The following is a 16792-nucleotide window of genomic DNA, read 5'->3' on the forward strand; positions in this document are numbered from 1 at the left end:
TATTTTTAGTTTTGAGGAACCTCCATACTGTTCTCCATAGTGGCTGAAACAATTTACATTCCCACCAACAGTGCAAGAGGGTTCCCTTTTCTCCACATCCTCCCCAGCATTTATTGTTTGTAGATTTTGTGAAGATGGCCATTCTGACTGGTGTGAGGTGATATCTCATTGTAGTTTTGATTTGCATTTCTCTAATAATTAATGATGTTGATCATATTTTCATGTGTTTGTTGGCCATCTGTATGTCTTCTTTGGAGAAATGTCTATTTAGGTCTTCTGCCCATTTTTTGATTGGGTTCTTTGTTTTTTTTGATAATTGAGCTGCATGTGCTGTTTGTATATTTTAGAGATGAATCCCTTGTCAGTTGCTTTGTTTGCAAATATTTTCCCTAATTCTGAGGATTATCTTTTTGTCTTGTTTATCATTTTCTTTGCTGTGCAAAAGCTTTTAAGTTTCATTAGGTCCCACTGGTTAATTTTTGTTCTAATTTTCATTACTCTAGGAGGTGGGTCAAAAGAAATCTTGCTGTGATTTATGTCATAGAGTGTTCTGCCTATGTTTTCTCTAAGAGTTTTATAGTGTCCGGCCTTACATTTAGGTCTTTAATCCATTTTGAGTTTTTTTGTATAGTTTTAGGGAGTGTTCTAATTTCATTCTTTTACATGTAGCTGTCCAGTTTTCCCAGCACCACTTATTGAAGAGGCTGTCTTTTCTCCACTGTATATTCTTGCCTCCTTTGTCATAGATGAGGTGACCATAGGTGCGTGGGTTTATCTCTGGGCTTTCTATCCTGTTTCATTGATCTATATTTCTGTTTTTGTGCCAGTACCATACTGTCTTGATTACTGTAGCTTTGTAGTATAGTCTGAAGTTAGGGAAGCTCATTCTATGTGGCCACCATCGCCCTGATACCAAAACCAGACAAAGATATCACAAAAAAAGAAAATCACAGGCCAACGTCACTGATGAACATAGACGCAAAAATCCTCGACAAAATACTAGCAAACAGAATCCAACAACACATTGAAAGGATCATACACCATGATCAAGTGGGATTTATCCCAGGGATGCAAGGATTCTTCAATATATGCAAATCAATCAGTGTGATATACCATATTAACAAATTGAAGGATAAAAACCATATGATCATCTCAATAGATGCAGAAAAAGCTTTTGACAAAATTCAACACCCATTCGTGATTAAAAAAACTCTCCAGAAAGTGGGCATAGAGGGAACCTACCTCAACATAATAAAGGCCATATATGACAAACCCACAGCAAACATCATTATCAATGGTGAAAACCTGAAAGCATTTCCTCTAAGGTCAGGAACAAGACAAGGATGTCCACTCTCACCACTATTATTCAATATAGTTTTGGAATTCCTAGCCACTGAAATCAGAGAAGAAAAAGAAATAAAAGGAATACAAATTGGAAAAGAAAAAGTAAAACTGTCACTGTTTGCAGATAACATGATACTATAAATGGAAAATCCTAAAGAGGCCACCAGAAAACTACTAGAGCTTATCAGTGAATTTGGTAAAGTTGCAGGATACAAAATTAATGCACAGAAATCTCTTGCATTACTATACACTAACAATGAAAGATCAGAAAGAGAAATTAAGGAAACACTCCCATTTACCATTGCAAGAAAAAGAATAAAATACCTAGGAATAAACCTACCTAAGGAGACAAAAGACCTGTATGCAGAAAAATATAAGACACTGATGAAAGAAATCAAAGATGACACAAACAGATGGAGAGACATACCATGTTCTTGGATTGGGGGAATCAATACTGTGAAAATGACTATACTACCCAAAGCAATCTACAGATTCAATGCAATCCCTATCAAATTATCAATGGCATTTTTCACAGAATTAGAACAAAAAATTTTACAGTTTGTATGGAAGCACAAAAGACCCCAAATAGCCAAAGCAATCTTTCTCCTTTTACTACAAAAAAATATAGCTTCTGTAGCTCTCCCCTACTTTGCCCTATCCAAGATCAGCTGCTTATAGTTAAACACCATGGGTTCATCCTGGCATTTTCTAGTCTAGCCCTCCATTTTTTAAAAAAAGTCTTCTATTTGGCTTTTATGTCATAGCATTTCTCTGCTTCTCTTTCCTCTCTGCCCAGTCTGTAGTCACTTTCTCGAGTCACTTCTTTCTCTCGTAGAGGCTGCGGTGCATGAAGAGCATAGGTTTCGGAGTCAGGCAGATCTGGGTTTGAATCTCAGCTCTGTCATCACCAGCTACGTGACTTTAAGCAGTGCTCATCTTTGGTGAGCTTCAGTTTTCGCATCTGTAAAATGGGGACAATATACCTCACTTATAAATCATTGTAAACATTAAAAGGACAATGTGTATGTAGTGTATACTATGGTGACTGATATTTTGGACACTTTTCACTTTGTAGTTATAATGTGGATGATACCCAAGGTTTGCTGAGGCATCCTCTTTTCCTATGAAGCAGTTAGTTCTCATTCTGTGCAGCAACTCCCAAATTTGTGTCAAACTCATCCCAACCTCTAGACTCATATTTCTACCAATCTGCTAATCATCTTCACCGTGATGCCCCACATAATCCAAGATTCAGCATTATTCAAGAAGTTCTCAGCCTGTGGTTACTTCCTTGGTTAATAGAATCTTAGTCCTCACAGTAGCTCTGAGGTTGGAGGTTCTCTCTCCTTCCTCCCTTCTATCCAGCCAACCTGTGTGTATTGAGCAGCTTATTAAGAGCCATTTGCTGTGCTCCATACTTAGGATGCAACAGAGAGCAAAATGAGACAGTCTGAAGCATAAAGAGAAGGTCAAATTTAAGGAAATGTGATGGGTGCTGGGATGGTAAAGACCAGAGTGCAGTGAGGGTGCTCCAAAGGGCCCCTGCAGAGCTGGGATGAAGCAGTGGCCCAGGTTTAACTTTCTTCTCCCATCCCACCCCATTTCCAATAGATCCTGTAAATTCCATTAAATACTTTATTTCCGTCCCTTTTCTATTCCCACTATAACTGTTTGTTCTGGTCAAGTATTCCAGGCACATTAGTTCTGGCTGAAAACTCCTAGGAGTTTCCTAAATCTGTTTCTGATCCATCTATCTCGCCAATCCTTCTCCTAAGCAGCTGCCTACGTTACTTCCTGAAGCACAAATCTGATCATCTCTCTCCCTTTCCTAAAAATCTGTATTGCCTATACCAATCAAGATTCAGTATGGAAAAGAGGCCGCTCTAGCTATTTAAATCAGGAAAGGATTGCCTGTGAAGGTTAGGGATTATAAAATCAGAGGAGGGTTAGTGGAACAGGCATAGGAAGAATGCACCAAGGGTCTGCCTCTCAGGCTGTACTAGAAGTCTGGAATTGGAGAACTTCTGGCTATAGCTATTATTTGTGGATCAGGAAGCCAACGGTGCTACTGCCCCTGACTGCCTTTCCTCACCAGAAAGATGACAGGTCCTGGAATGGTGCTGCAGGAAAACCTCACATATCTGATCTTACTTGTCAAAGGGGTCTGGAGCCAAAAGGGGTCAGGAAGACGGTCTTCATCTCATTTCCACCTTCTCAGTTTCATACAAGTGCATTGAACTAGTGGAACTGAATTCTGCTTCAGAGTCCTAGCTTCAAGGAGTGTGGTAAATAGATTTGGGTTTGCCAGCCTCTGTACGGGAAGGGAGACGAGAAGGAGTTGAGGAATCTTCGGTGAGCAAGGCACCCAGAGCATCTAACTTGTGGGTACCTGCATCGCCTGTGGCCAGTGCAACCTAATGTTCAAAGTGTGTGCAGTTTCATCACTGTTCTTCATGTTTTGTTTAACCCCTGTCTTCCATCATCTACAGTGTCTGTCACTGGCAGGTGCTAAACAGATATTTTTTGCACGTATGAATGAACAAATGCATCCACTCCTGATGCAGTTCTCTTACCTTCTGGCCATAACTTTAGCAGGAACAACTTTCCTGGCTGGTCCTAACTTCCTGCTGAAATCCTGCCCCCCCACCCCCCTTTTTTATTGAGGCCCAGACAAGTCTTCTCTCCTCAGAGGGTCTTCTAAAATCCTCTGGAATCCTCCCACCCCATTTTCTTGTTGCTCCTTTCACCTCCGTCCTAGAGCTTATCATCTGCCAACATCAGGTGTAGCTATGTATAGTTGACTCTTGAACAACGCAGGTTTGAACTGCGCAGGTCTACTTATACGTGGATATTTTTAAAAATAATACTACAGTGCTGTACAATCTGAGGTTGCTTGAATCCTCTGATGGGGAACTGTGGGTACAGAGGAACCCCATGCAGAAGGCTGATTATGAATTATATACAGATTTTCAGCTGTGAGGAGGGTCAGCACACCAACCCCTGAGTTGTTCAAGGGTCAGCCGTCCTCATATTTTTTTACCTGCCATATTGTGAACTTCAGGGTAACAGTGACTGTTGCATTCATTGCTGTGGCACACCGCCCCCCATGCTTACCTTCAGTTTTTCTCATCACTTTCTCCTTTCCTTTCCCTTTTCTCCAGACATATCACCTCTAACTCTTCTTCTAATGACATTTCTTTCACTCTTATTTTCCTGTAATTACAGGTGAAATTCGACGATTTATAAGTATAGCTAAATCTCTGTTGCTGCTCTTCTCCTGTCCTTAACACCTGTGTACAGACCTGTGTGCTATTTTCTTAACACACTTTTTTCTGTTTTAGTCCTAGGCAGTAATAAAATATAAACGTAAAAGGGGAAGAGTTTAGAAAAGAATTTTGTTTCCTCTCAGTGTGTTCGTGAAATTCACAGTATGTTCAATGTTCTGGTTTGCTACCTTGACAATGGAGACTGTATCAGTGGAATATTCCAATCAATATAACATTCATAGTTGGGATTCTGAGTTGTCAAAACATGGCTATGCGGTTTGTCTGAGCTTTTGTCGCAGCGAATTTCTTAGAACTTCTCTTTGCTTTGTGTGGTTTATGAGGAGTCCTCTTTCTTCCTCTTTAGGTCGTTTTTCTTCCAAACATATTTACTTAATAAGACAACTGAAATTCATAAAGACTACCTAGTTACCTAGTCTTCAGGAAAATTCTTTTTTTTCTTTGTATTTATAACAATTAAAAAAGAAAGAAAAAGTCTATTTAACAGTTTTAGGTTCCCAGCAAAATTGAGCAGAAATTACAGAGTTCCTGTGTATCCTTCCCCCACCCCCACTGGTATATTTGTTACAATTGATGAACCTACATTGACCTCATCCAAAGTCCAGAGTTTACATTAGGGATCACTCTTGGTGGTATACAGTCTATGGTTTTGGACAAAGGTATGATATCCATATCTGTTACAGGATCATACAGAATAGTTTCACTGCCCTAAAAGTCCTCTGTGCTTTGTCTCTTCATCCCCCTTTCCCACTTAACCCCTGGTAACCACTGATCTTTTTATTGTCTCCATAGTTTTGCCTTTTCCAGAATGTCATATAGTTGGAATCATACACTATGTAACCATTTCAGAAAGTAAATACCACAATAAAGGGAGACACACGATTTTTTTTGGTTTCGCAGTCCATATAAAGGTTATGTTTACACTATACTGGAGTCTATTAAGTGTGCAATAGTGTCATCTCTAAAATGTGCATGCCTTAATTACACTTATTGCTAAAAAATGCTCATCATCATTGACAAGGTTGCCACAAATCTTCAATTTGTAAAAACAAACTGTATCTGCCGTACCTGTGAAGTACAGTAAAGTGAAGTACAATAAAATGAGATATGCCTGTATTCATTTAAGGTTCTTCCATGTCTTTTCATGGCTTGATAGCTCATTTTTTTTTTAGTGATGAACAATATTCCATTTCTGAATGTACCAGTTTGTCCATTCACCCATTGAGGGACATTTTGGTTGCTCCCAGGTTTTGGCAATTATGAATAAAGCTGCTATAAATATCCATGTGCAGGTTTTGGTGTGGATATAGGCTTCTAACTCATTTGGGTAAACACCAAGGAGTACAGTTGCTGGATCATATGGTAAGACTATAAGAGTGTGTTTAGTTTTGTAAGAAACCAGGTAACTGTCTTCCAGAGTGGCTGTACCATTCTTCATTCCCACCAGCAATGCAGACTTATTTTTGTTGGAGGTTCAAGGGACTTCTTAAAAATTCATAAAAGGAAAAATCCATCCCTACAAAGTTGTAGAATGGTCAGTACATGGCCTAGTTTCATTTTACGAAAATATGACCATGTCACAGTCCTTTAAAATGCTCGTTCTGCTTTCTCCTCTCAGCTCAAATAATAGCACTCAAAACTGGTTGCCGAGAAATGAGGAGAAATGGTATAAAAAGCAGACTAGATGATCATATCTGTAGCACTGATATTATGGCTCATTCTTGATTTGCTACTTGTGGATCCGCTACGCTGGGAGGATGGGGGATGCAGGTGTGCTTCTGCCCTGCCCCACAGCCGACTTAGCCAGGTGTCTGCAGTCTCTCGAGTGGGCTTCCTTGCTGATGTGGACGTCCCCCCTTCAGCCACACTAAGGGGAGATTAGTTCTTTAGTGCTGATGGCAACTGCAGCTATTGGCAGAAGAGTGTTATTCCACTTCTTTGGCTGCATCATAGCTAATTTCCTGTGAGGGAATGGGTGAAGAAATTGAATAATCCTCTGGCTGGTGTGGAGGGTCCATTGCAAGCCCCAGGTCTTGGGCTACTTCAATGAACCAGAGCCCTTCTTGTAAGTGTGCCTGTGTGTTGGGTGGGGCCCTGGGCTTCTAAGGGACATCAGCAAACCCTAGTGTCAACACTCAGGCAGACAGGGCTCTTTCCCCTCCAAACTTAAACGCTAGTGAAATCTCTCAAAGAAGCCCCTTCTGCCTAAGAGAATCAATAACCTTTCCTCTGACTGACAATTCAAAGTAGAAGGGATGTTTGCAATGCTTTATTATCCCCAAGATGCCCCAATTAGTTGAGTTACCATTAAGAGCCAGGAGTTCCAGAGGTTGAATCTTTGGAGTAAATTAATGCCTGTGGTGTTTTATAATTTCAAGGAGAATTTTTATATTTAAACTTTAAAAAAAAAAATGAGCTAATTAGAAATCAGCTCAGAGGGATTTTTAAATTCTTTGAACTGAAGGGGGTTTTGGCCAATCGTATTCAAACAATTCCACAAATATGCACTGAGTATTCATCGATGCCAGGCATTGCAATAAGCAGAGGTTAGAAAGATAGGTAAGATACTCTCCATCCCTCAGGGAACAGTCTAGTAAGAGCATCAGACATACAAGGAAGCTCAGTATAACCATTTATGTGAGTGTCTCCAGGGAGGGTTCCTCTCTGGGGATGCAAAGATGAATAAAACTCAGGACTAGGACTTTCCTGAAGGAATCAGATAATAAGACGTTATAATACTGTGTGATCCGTGCCATAACTTGAGGATGATGAACTCTATTAGAGGGTAGGGAGTGAGTGTCAGGAAATGCCTGGAAGAGGAGGGAGAGGCTTGGTCTGGGTCTTGGAGAATAAGTAAGAGTTGAGGAGGAAGGGGACTGGGCTGAGAAATTCTAAGCAATGGGAAAAGCTTGTGCCAGGACCCTGACATTTTAAACAGCTTGGTGAATTCTGGAACTGAGTATTAGGGCATGGGTAAATGGGAAGATGCAAGTGGGGAGTGATAGAGGAGGAAAGGTTGAAGAGTCATGGGGGGCTCTCATGTGATGAAGGAAGGAGTGCACTTCATGCTGCACATGGTGATGAAGCAGAGAAGAGGTTTCAGTGGGAGAGGGCAGGCTGGTGTTTTCACTTAAAAATCCTCAGGTGGCTGCAAAGGGTGCATTGGACAGAGGGAGACACAAGGCAGGGAGACTGCTTCTGGGACTATCACATTAGCTGCAGGGAGAATTTGTAGCTAGGCTAGGGTGGTGGCAGTGGGAAGATGATGGAGTGAAAGAAGTGTTCGGGAGGTGATATGGACAAGATGAGTCAAGCAAGGATGACGCTGAGATTTCTAGGTACTCTATAAAGTGGGCAGAATAGTCTTGCACATAAGAGTTCAATAAATGTTATTTTCCTTGGGCAACAGAGTAGATAGTGATGCTCTTAAGTGGAGAAAAGGAAAGCTAGAGGAAGATTTGGGAGATAAAAGATGTATTTGGTATTGGGTCTAGGACGTTTGTTCCTTTAAAACAAAACAAAACAAAACAAAAACTACCTGCTTCCTGTTTCCTGCCAATGACAAATTCATATGCTTCTTTGATAGACTGGCATATTATTGCTAATTAAAAATACTTTAATTGAAAACTATGTCCTTCCAGATGACCATTGGAAAATATCCTTCATATATTATGCATGATTGCCACGGATATTTATTTATTAGGCCTCCTCTTGTGCCAGGCTAATCAGAACAGGGATGATGTGGTCAGGCTTAGGAGGATTTCTGTATTTTGCCTTTCCAGACAGCTTCTTGGGAGGGGAGAGATTGTCTAGGTTCCCGGGCTTCTGATATTCTGAAACCATTTGTTCTAGTTGATGCTTCAGAAACCAAGGACCTTGTCAATTTCTTCTTGGGATCAGCTTGGACCAGAGCAATTTTAGCATAAAATAAAGGAAGGAGAACATGAAATAGGGATCCAGTAAACCTCCTGATTTATAAAATAAACATAATTTAACATTTTTTGCTCAGTGTTTCAGTTCCAGTTACACAAGTGAGGATCAGCATGCTGATTTTGGTAGTGCCTGTTTCTAATAGAGGCAGGAGTTGCTTATTACTGGTAGGTACCCCTTGTCCCTGGATAGTGTTTTAATGCCTGTTAATGAGTGTGACACATTATTAAATGCCTATAATAAACTTGAACATTGTGGTACTGCCCTGAATACCATAATTAAGTGACCTCAAAGATTTCATTCCCCTTCAAGAGTCAAGATAATTGGAATTTTGTCTAGATGTAGAGAAACTTGGGAACATTGTACAAACATTGGTCATGCTGTAAATATTCAAGAAGTGAATGCTGAGTATATATTATGTTCTGGACACCCTGTTAGGCTCTGGGGACAGAATGAGAAGCACAAGAACAGTGCTTGCTGGAGAGGAGCATATGTTATATTGCAGAGGACAAATAGGCAATCAAATAAATAAGATGGAGGTAAATGTTGCAAGAAGAGTGAAGAGAGTCATGTGCTGAGAAAATGATTGACAGGGTCAAGGAAGCCTTGCTAAGGAGCCATGCCGGGATCTAAGGAAAAGGATGGGGCAGAGGAAACACGTACACAGTCCCTGGGGTGGGAATGAGCTCTGCAAGTTCGAGAAACAGAAAGAGGGCAATGGTTGGGCTGTATGTAGATATTGTAGAGTGAGGGAGAAATGGCTACCTTGTTCCAACCAGTCACGGAAGGCTTATTAGAGACTTAGAAATGAAATAGATGTATATTTACTACATATAGATATATACCCCACCTAACAAGGTAGGTGGTGTTACTCCCATTTCCTAGATGAGGGAACTGGGTGTCCGAGACCAGATCTACAGAGCTAGGGCCCGAGTCAGGGCTGTCTGACTCTTCCACTGCACCCTAAATGCAGACCCGCAGAATCGGAGCAAGGCACTTGGAGTGATTAAGTGCTGAGTCATTGGCCTCCTAGGCTGGCTTCCCTGTGATACCTGGGCTTTGGGATATTAACAACAAGATCAAACAATGATGACAGCAGTGGCAATACCTATACCTACTATCACATACTTAATAGTTCATAAGTACTTTACCGTGCAGTTCCTTATTTGTGGCTCAGAAGAACCCTCAAAGGTAAGCAGGACATGTTTTATTCTTCTTTAGGTTAAGAGATGACCTGAGGTGACATGGGACAGGGCTGGGACTTGGCTCTTCTGATTCTAATCCAGGGCCCTTTCCTTAAACCACAGAAACTCCTGATTAAGGAGGAGATAAATATGGCTCGTAAGCTTGTAATCTTTCAGACTTCCAGAAAACAAATATGTACTTTTTTTTTCAAAGCACTTTTGACTGTGAAGACAAGGCATAAAAGATCAACTCACTCTCATGACTTTCTTGAGCTTCTATTGTGTGCCAGACACTGGGACTGCCAAAGGATCCCAATAAAATAAGTTGAAAGGTACTAATTTAGCACAGTGTTACTTGCCCTATGATATAAGACTAGAAAAAATGCTATGGAAATACAGAGGAAGAAGTAATTAAGTCACTTTTAGGAATTTGGGGAAGACCTCACCAAGAAGATGACAGTAAACTAGGCCTTGAAGGATGAATATTAGAGTTTCTCTGGGGAGAGAAGCAAGGAAGGTTATTCTAGGAAAAACAGATAAGAATACTATAATAAAAGAGTATGATGGCTCTGAGGAATAGTAAGTAATCAGGTATATCTGCAGCATGGAATATATAGGGTATCATAGTGGGAAAGGAGACTGGTAGACTGAGGTCTGATTGCAGAGGGCCTTGAATGCCAGGCTCAGGTGGTGCTGTATTTGGCTTGACCATCCCAAGTTTACTAGCAAGGGGATGACATGATTCTATTTTCTTTGTCTTAGAAAGCAAGTGCTATTGGCAAAGGGAGATGGGACTGGAACAGAGGAAAGGTTAGAAACTATTGTAGTAGTGAAGGAGAAAGAATGAAGCCCTGAATTGGTTGTAACCCCTAATTATGTGTTGAGAGGAAATGTAACACTGGGACTGAAGGACTGATTGGATGTGAAGACATACTGATTGGATTTTGGACATACACATTAGTGTTACATTTGTACACATACATATGCTCTTTATTTTGGCCTCCCTAGAGTCAGCCCAGTTCTCTCTGACTCTTCCAGGCAGCCATTGATTAATTTTTTTTCATCCTCAAAAAAGGAGAAAATGTTATAGGTCTGTAATCTTATAGGTTCTTTCTGTATGATTTGATCTTTGATCCCATAGGAATCTTCTGGCTGAGAAATGCTGAATGCAATCAAATTTTTGAAGAGTTGGAGGCTGTGATATTATTTATGTCCTGCAGATTACTTACCTTTTATGTATTTGGAACTGTTGTTGCATATTTGAAAGCCCTCCTACTAAGCACTTTAGGGAAATCATTCTCAGCCAGTGACCTCAAGTAGGGAAACATTAGCAGAGCAACCTATTCTCTGTTTCTGGCCTCCTGCTGAATGCTAAAGGAGAATTTAGGTATTAGATAAAGGACTATAATATTTATGTCAGATCCCACACATTTCTAAAATATTCTTTCCTTCTACTTTTTTATTAATTGAGGACTACTCATCCTGGCTTTAAAATGTAATGTGGGGTCAGAGTTAGAAAAAAAAAAGTCAACAAATACAGATTGCTTGCTCTTTAAATTATAAGCATCAAGAATTTATTTCTGTTGCAAAGAAGGGTTACATTTAATCTCTGAGGTAAAATGGGTTTTTCTACTTTAGCTTGGATTCATTTCATTCCTATTTCACCCAAATTCATGTAACACTGTGGGAAGGGTCCCAAAATAATCTCTACATTTAGTCGAAAACATCTGCAGGGGAGTCTTCCATGTTCAGATCAATGTTTCTATGAAAGAGAAGCAGCATTTTGAGGCTATTCTGGTGGTTCATATACTGGCATTGCCACCTGGGAAAGCTTTCAACTCCCTGCACCCCAGTTACTTCAGTGAAGATGATACTCATGTCCTACGAGTGTTGTGAAGACTAAAAGAGGTGTGAAGCCACTGGAATTAAGTCTGGCACAAATGAGGGTTCTGTAAATATTAGCTCCTTTAGACACCAGTTTATAGAAGTTAGGCAAAAGAGATGCAGGCTTTTTTCTTTAGGGAGATTATAACTTAGTTTTCAAAACCATTGATTGGCAGAATGTTGTTTAAAATTCCTTCTGTTCCATTTATCTGTGTGTCTGTACCACAGATGCCAGTGCCATAGTATTTTGATTACTGTAGCTTTGAAGTATAGTCTAAAGTCAGGGACCGTGATACCACCAGCTCTGTTCTTCTTTCTCAGGATTACTTTGGCTATTCAAGGACTTTTGTGTTTCCATACAAATTTTAGAATTAATTGTTGTAGTTCTGTGAAAAATGTCTTTGGTATTTTGAATAGGGATTGCATTGAATCTGTAGATGGCCTGGGTGTTACGCTTAGTGAAATAAGCCAGACAGAGAGAGACAAATACTGTATGTTATCACTTATACGTAGAATGTAAAAAATGAAATGAATGAATATAACAAAACAGAAACAGACTCACAGATATAGAGAATAAACTAGTAGTTACCAGTGAGGAGATGGAAGAGGAGAGGAGCAAGATAAGGGTAGGAGACTAAGAGGTACAAACTCCTATGTATAAAATAAGCTACAAGGATATATTGTAGAGCAAAGGGAACATAGCCAATATTTTATAATGTTAAATGGAATATAATCTACAAAAGTTTTGGTTTTTTTCTTTTAATTTTTATTTATTTATGGCTGCGTTGGATCTTCGTTGCTATGCACAGGCTCTTTCTGGTTGCAGAGAGCGGGTGCTACTCTTCGTTGTGGTGCACGGGCTTCTCATTGCGGTGAGTTCTCTTGTTGCGGAGCATGGGCTTCAGTAGTTGTGGCTCACGGGCTCTAGAGCACAGGCTCAGTAGTTGTGGCGCCCGGGCTTAGTTGCTCTGTGGCATGTGGATCTTCCTGGACCAGGGCTAGAACCCGTGTCCCCTGCATTGGCAGGCGGATTCTTAACCACTGTGCCACCAGGGAAGCCCTCTACAAAAGTTTTGAATCACTGTTGTACAACTGAAACTAATAGAATATTGTAAATCAATTATAACTCAATAAAAAAGAAAATTCTTGATTCTCATCCCTCCTGTTAAGTGTCTGATGTCAAAAATGGAATTACACAGCCATTTATCTCCTTGGTGATCTAGAAAATAGGTATGTTTTTACTTTTTCTCTTCGGGCTGGTTACAGAGTAGAATCCATTTTCAGTGTTGAAAGACTGAGCTTTAAGAATCCTCGGCTTTCAGACTTTATACAGCTCTGTCAGCATGCTACTCAGAAGCAAATTTCCTGAAAGAGCAATCTTTTTTTCTTTTTCAAACAAATGACAGGTGTAGGTACATAATTCAAATTACCTTGTAGTTAAAAAAAAAAAAAAAAAAAAAGGCATTAAATCATATTGTTGTAGAATTTTAGCCAGATTCTCTTGACCACTGAAATGGCCATCTAACAAATATTTTAGTACTGTTGTTACTCCAGTGAGCAAGATACAGTCCCTGAAATTGTCCATGTTTAATTGACTTGGATAAATGTTTTGCGACTTAAAAAATTAATTGTTGCTACCTGAAATGGGAAGTATTTCTATATGTTGAGGAAGGAGGAGTGAAGTGGCCAAATTTTAAAAATTAATTGCATTTCAGCAAGTGACTGGAATAGTTGTTTTCATTGACCCGATTGTTATATAGATATGCAATTATTTAATCAACTAAGTAATTTGTACTTCTGTAGTTTTATCATTTTCATGCTGCATTATAACCCTATGTATTCAAGGTATTGAACCTGTTCCATAAACAGTATTAATCTCAATTACTTTGGGAGCTTTAAATACTATTCCCTTATTAAATATATTCTTTGTTATGCTGCCCATGTTTTTGCAGCATCAGAAACTATTGATGCTGATAAAAGCAAACATTCAGTTAAAAAAACCTTTTCATGTTTTAATTAATTAAAAAAATTAATTGTGCATTTATATTTCTCAAATGGTTTTGGTTATGGAAAACACCTTATAGTGCTAATTTAGAACTTTGAGTCCAAAATTCAACTTCATGGCTTGGTTTTATCTGAGGGACATTAAAATAGTAGAACATTTTCTGTCTTGGCAAGATTTGCAGTGTTGAAATTTTGAAAAGAAGATTTAATTTTGTCCATGAAACTATAAACTTCTTGAAGGCAGGGCCTGCCCCTTTTATTTCTGTGCTACCAGCACATGGTTGGCTGTGGTTAAAGGTTTGCTGATTGGAGTTGAACTGAAGTGAATAACACAACAGAATTTGAGACTCAATCTCCCAGGTCTTCCTTGTTTAATATACATAGGATGAACTTGACAAAACCGTCCTTTTTTCATTTCAAAAATTTCATTTTATTCTGTTCATCTTTGATGTGGAACATTTTTACGGCCTCCGGCTGTAACTCATTTGGGTAGTGAGTTAACTTCTTCCTTGGAACTTAGCCCTTCGTTTTACTTCGCAGTATTCAGGCTCCCCAAAGTTAGCTTGCCTCTGGGTAGAGATTGCTGCAAAATTTCCAAATGATCCTTCAACATGTAGGTTAAAGCAGAACTAAAATTAAGAACTCTATCATGTAAGCCACCTGAAAAACAAACCAACCCAGGGACATTTGTGTCTTCCTATTAACTCTTGGCTAGCACAAGGAGTTAATATTTCTTGCAAAGATAAAAAGATGACCCAAGACAATCTCCCCAAGGTAAACAATTCTGAAGTTTTACTGTGAAATCCAATTCAACTAGCATTTAACTCTAGAACCTACTCCCATATTTAATTTAATCATCACAGCCAAAACCAAATTAATACATACATACTGAGGTTACAGGTTCAATATTAAAATAGAATGGGGAGAAAGGCAGGCAGGAAAAGTATAATATTCTCTGCTTAGTCACTACTAAAGAATTTGCTCCTTTGCCTCTTTCATTAGTCTAGCTCAGAGTTTTTCAAACTTCAGTGTGCCTGTGAATTATTATACAGGGATTTTTACCCAAATCCACATATTCTGTCTTATGGGTGATATAAGAAAACTCAAAAACAAATGTTACTATCTTTATAAACTGTCTCTAACAAGTACTTCTATACATATATTATACAAGAAAATATACTGAAACTGAGAGACAGATTTCAGAGAGACCTTTAACCCTTTTCTGTCTAAACGACTCACCTGTGAAACAGGGATCCCGGTCCCTGGTATTTCATCCTGTGCCTTGGGCATAAAGCAGTCCACGTCCAAAGTGTCATTACTGTACTCGTGGTGACCTCTCTGTGCACATCATCGGGGCTGTCTGGTCTGTGTAATGCCATTAGATATCATTTAGGGTGGGTTTCGAGTCTGGCTTGCAGAGATGCGGTGGGATGCTTAGGAAACTTCCTGAGTGGTTGGTATAACTATGGGGCTTTGGGTCTTATTTTTAATAACAAAGCAAATATTATCAGCAACTGGGCAGAGGAGGGTAAGATGCCAATCCTGCCAAACTCCGGTGGAGGCAGGGGGCTGTCCTGCCTCTCTGAGAACCGGCTGTCATCTGCTGCTCTCTTGTCACACTGACACGGCCCCCTGGCTGGGCTGATTGGTCGCTGGCAATAACTGATAGGGAATACTGATATTCTCGCTGGCAGTTCCTCACACTCCAAAGAGGCTCCTTTCCACCCCTCTTCTCACCTTCCCGACCCCTGCCTGGTGCCCAGCCTCCCCCAGCGACGCTGCCCCTGCCCCCCCGGGGGAGGAGAGCCCTGGCGTGATGCTGTGAAATCCACCAGGCTGCCTGCGTTCAGGCTTGCTCTCGGGAGAGTCCTGTTCCCGACTTCTCAGGGTTTTCACAGCACAAACAACTGCATGCGGGCCCGAGGGAAGGCTGAGAAGGACTTGTGTGTGTTGGTTTTACCGTCTTTCATCACTTTGTTGGCTTCATCCCGTGTCTGGAGCTCCGCGGTGGATTTCTTTCTGCCTACGACACTGAGGAAGGATCCCTTCTCCTTCTGTTGACTCTTTCTATTTTTATGGTAAGTGCTTGCATTCAATGAGCAGCCCTGCTGCAGTGAGGTGAACGCCAGCTCTCTTCCCAGCTAAGCTTAGTGACCTTCTCTCTGCGTTTCTCCTGTTTTCCTGGATCCACGTCTGGGGTGATCCAGCTAACGAAAATGCCGGGGGCCATGTGTCTGGATTATTTGTCTTTTTATTTTATTTTATTGTTTCCATAAACCTGAGCTCCTCGCCTGTGCTGGAAACATAAGCGCTCTCTCTTTGCCCTTGAAGCGGCAGGCAGGGAAATGTGTGCACGATGGTAAGCTGCAGCAGTGTGCAGGTGATCTGTGGAGGGTGACTGACAAATTTGGGCAAGAGGAATCCTCGGAGTGCTGAGGTGCACTTCTCAGAATCCGGAAGGGCCGGGCTGATCGGCCCACCTAGCAAACTATTTCATCTTTCCCGGTGAAGACAGCACGCGTGTGAGTTATGTCGGAGTCGGCTGTGGGCAGTGGCGCCTTAAAGCACCTGCCTGTGGGTCCAGAATGGCCCTGTATCTTTCTTGTGGGCTTTACAACTTGGGCAGTAGCATTCGTGGCTGCGGGAGGAACCCTGCGCTGGCGGGCGGGGTAGACTGCATGACCTCATTGCTTCTTTCCCTTTGGAATCTCAGGGTGCCTGTTCTGCAAACTGTGTCTTCCATCCTCTTCAGAGGGTGGTAGGGCAGCGATGAGAGGCACGTTTCTGAGTTGACAAGATAGTTTCAATCCTCCTTCTGGGAGATAAAAGGCTTTGAGACTGTTGGAATGGTTAGACTTTCCTAAGAGAAAATAAGCAGGTTTCAGAGGAAGAACATGCACGTTGCGGTGACATCAGGCAGACTGTTTGTTCCAGGGCATTTACTCTTAGACTAGTGTTCTAATTTTTCACCTGGTCTCCCGAGGCGTGCTGCAGAGAACACCACAACTTCAATTACTGGCTGCCCCTTGAAGCCCAAAGGAAACAAATCGAGAACATTTTAGTATAGTTATCACTTTGTGGAACCTGGGGTTGAAGGGGAGTCTCTTCTCACAGGGAGATGTCTTTCTTTTCCTTTTCCTTTTTTTTTTTTTTTTTTTTTTT

The 16792-nt window shown here is 40.7% G+C and overlaps 1 protein-coding gene across 8 annotated transcripts in view; it reads left to right on the forward strand.

Moving 5' to 3' along the window:
- Window positions 1–16792, forward strand: part of ANO4 (anoctamin 4) — a 460570-nt gene that overhangs the window by 76039 nt on the left and 367739 nt on the right. The window contains exon 1 of one of the 8 annotated variants that reach the window (XM_082349616.1): window positions 1361–15708. The exons of the other annotated variants lie outside the window; for them this stretch is intronic. The gene's annotated coding sequence lies outside the window, so the exon portion shown is untranslated. Of the gene's footprint in view, window positions 1–1360; window positions 15709–16792 lie in introns of those variants that run through there. 8 annotated transcript variants of the gene reach the window in all.

This window comes from Balaenoptera borealis (assembly GCF_965194805.1).
Source record: "Balaenoptera borealis genome assembly, chromosome: 13".
Classification (NCBI taxonomy): Eukaryota; Metazoa; Chordata; class Mammalia; order Artiodactyla; family Balaenopteridae; genus Balaenoptera; species Balaenoptera borealis.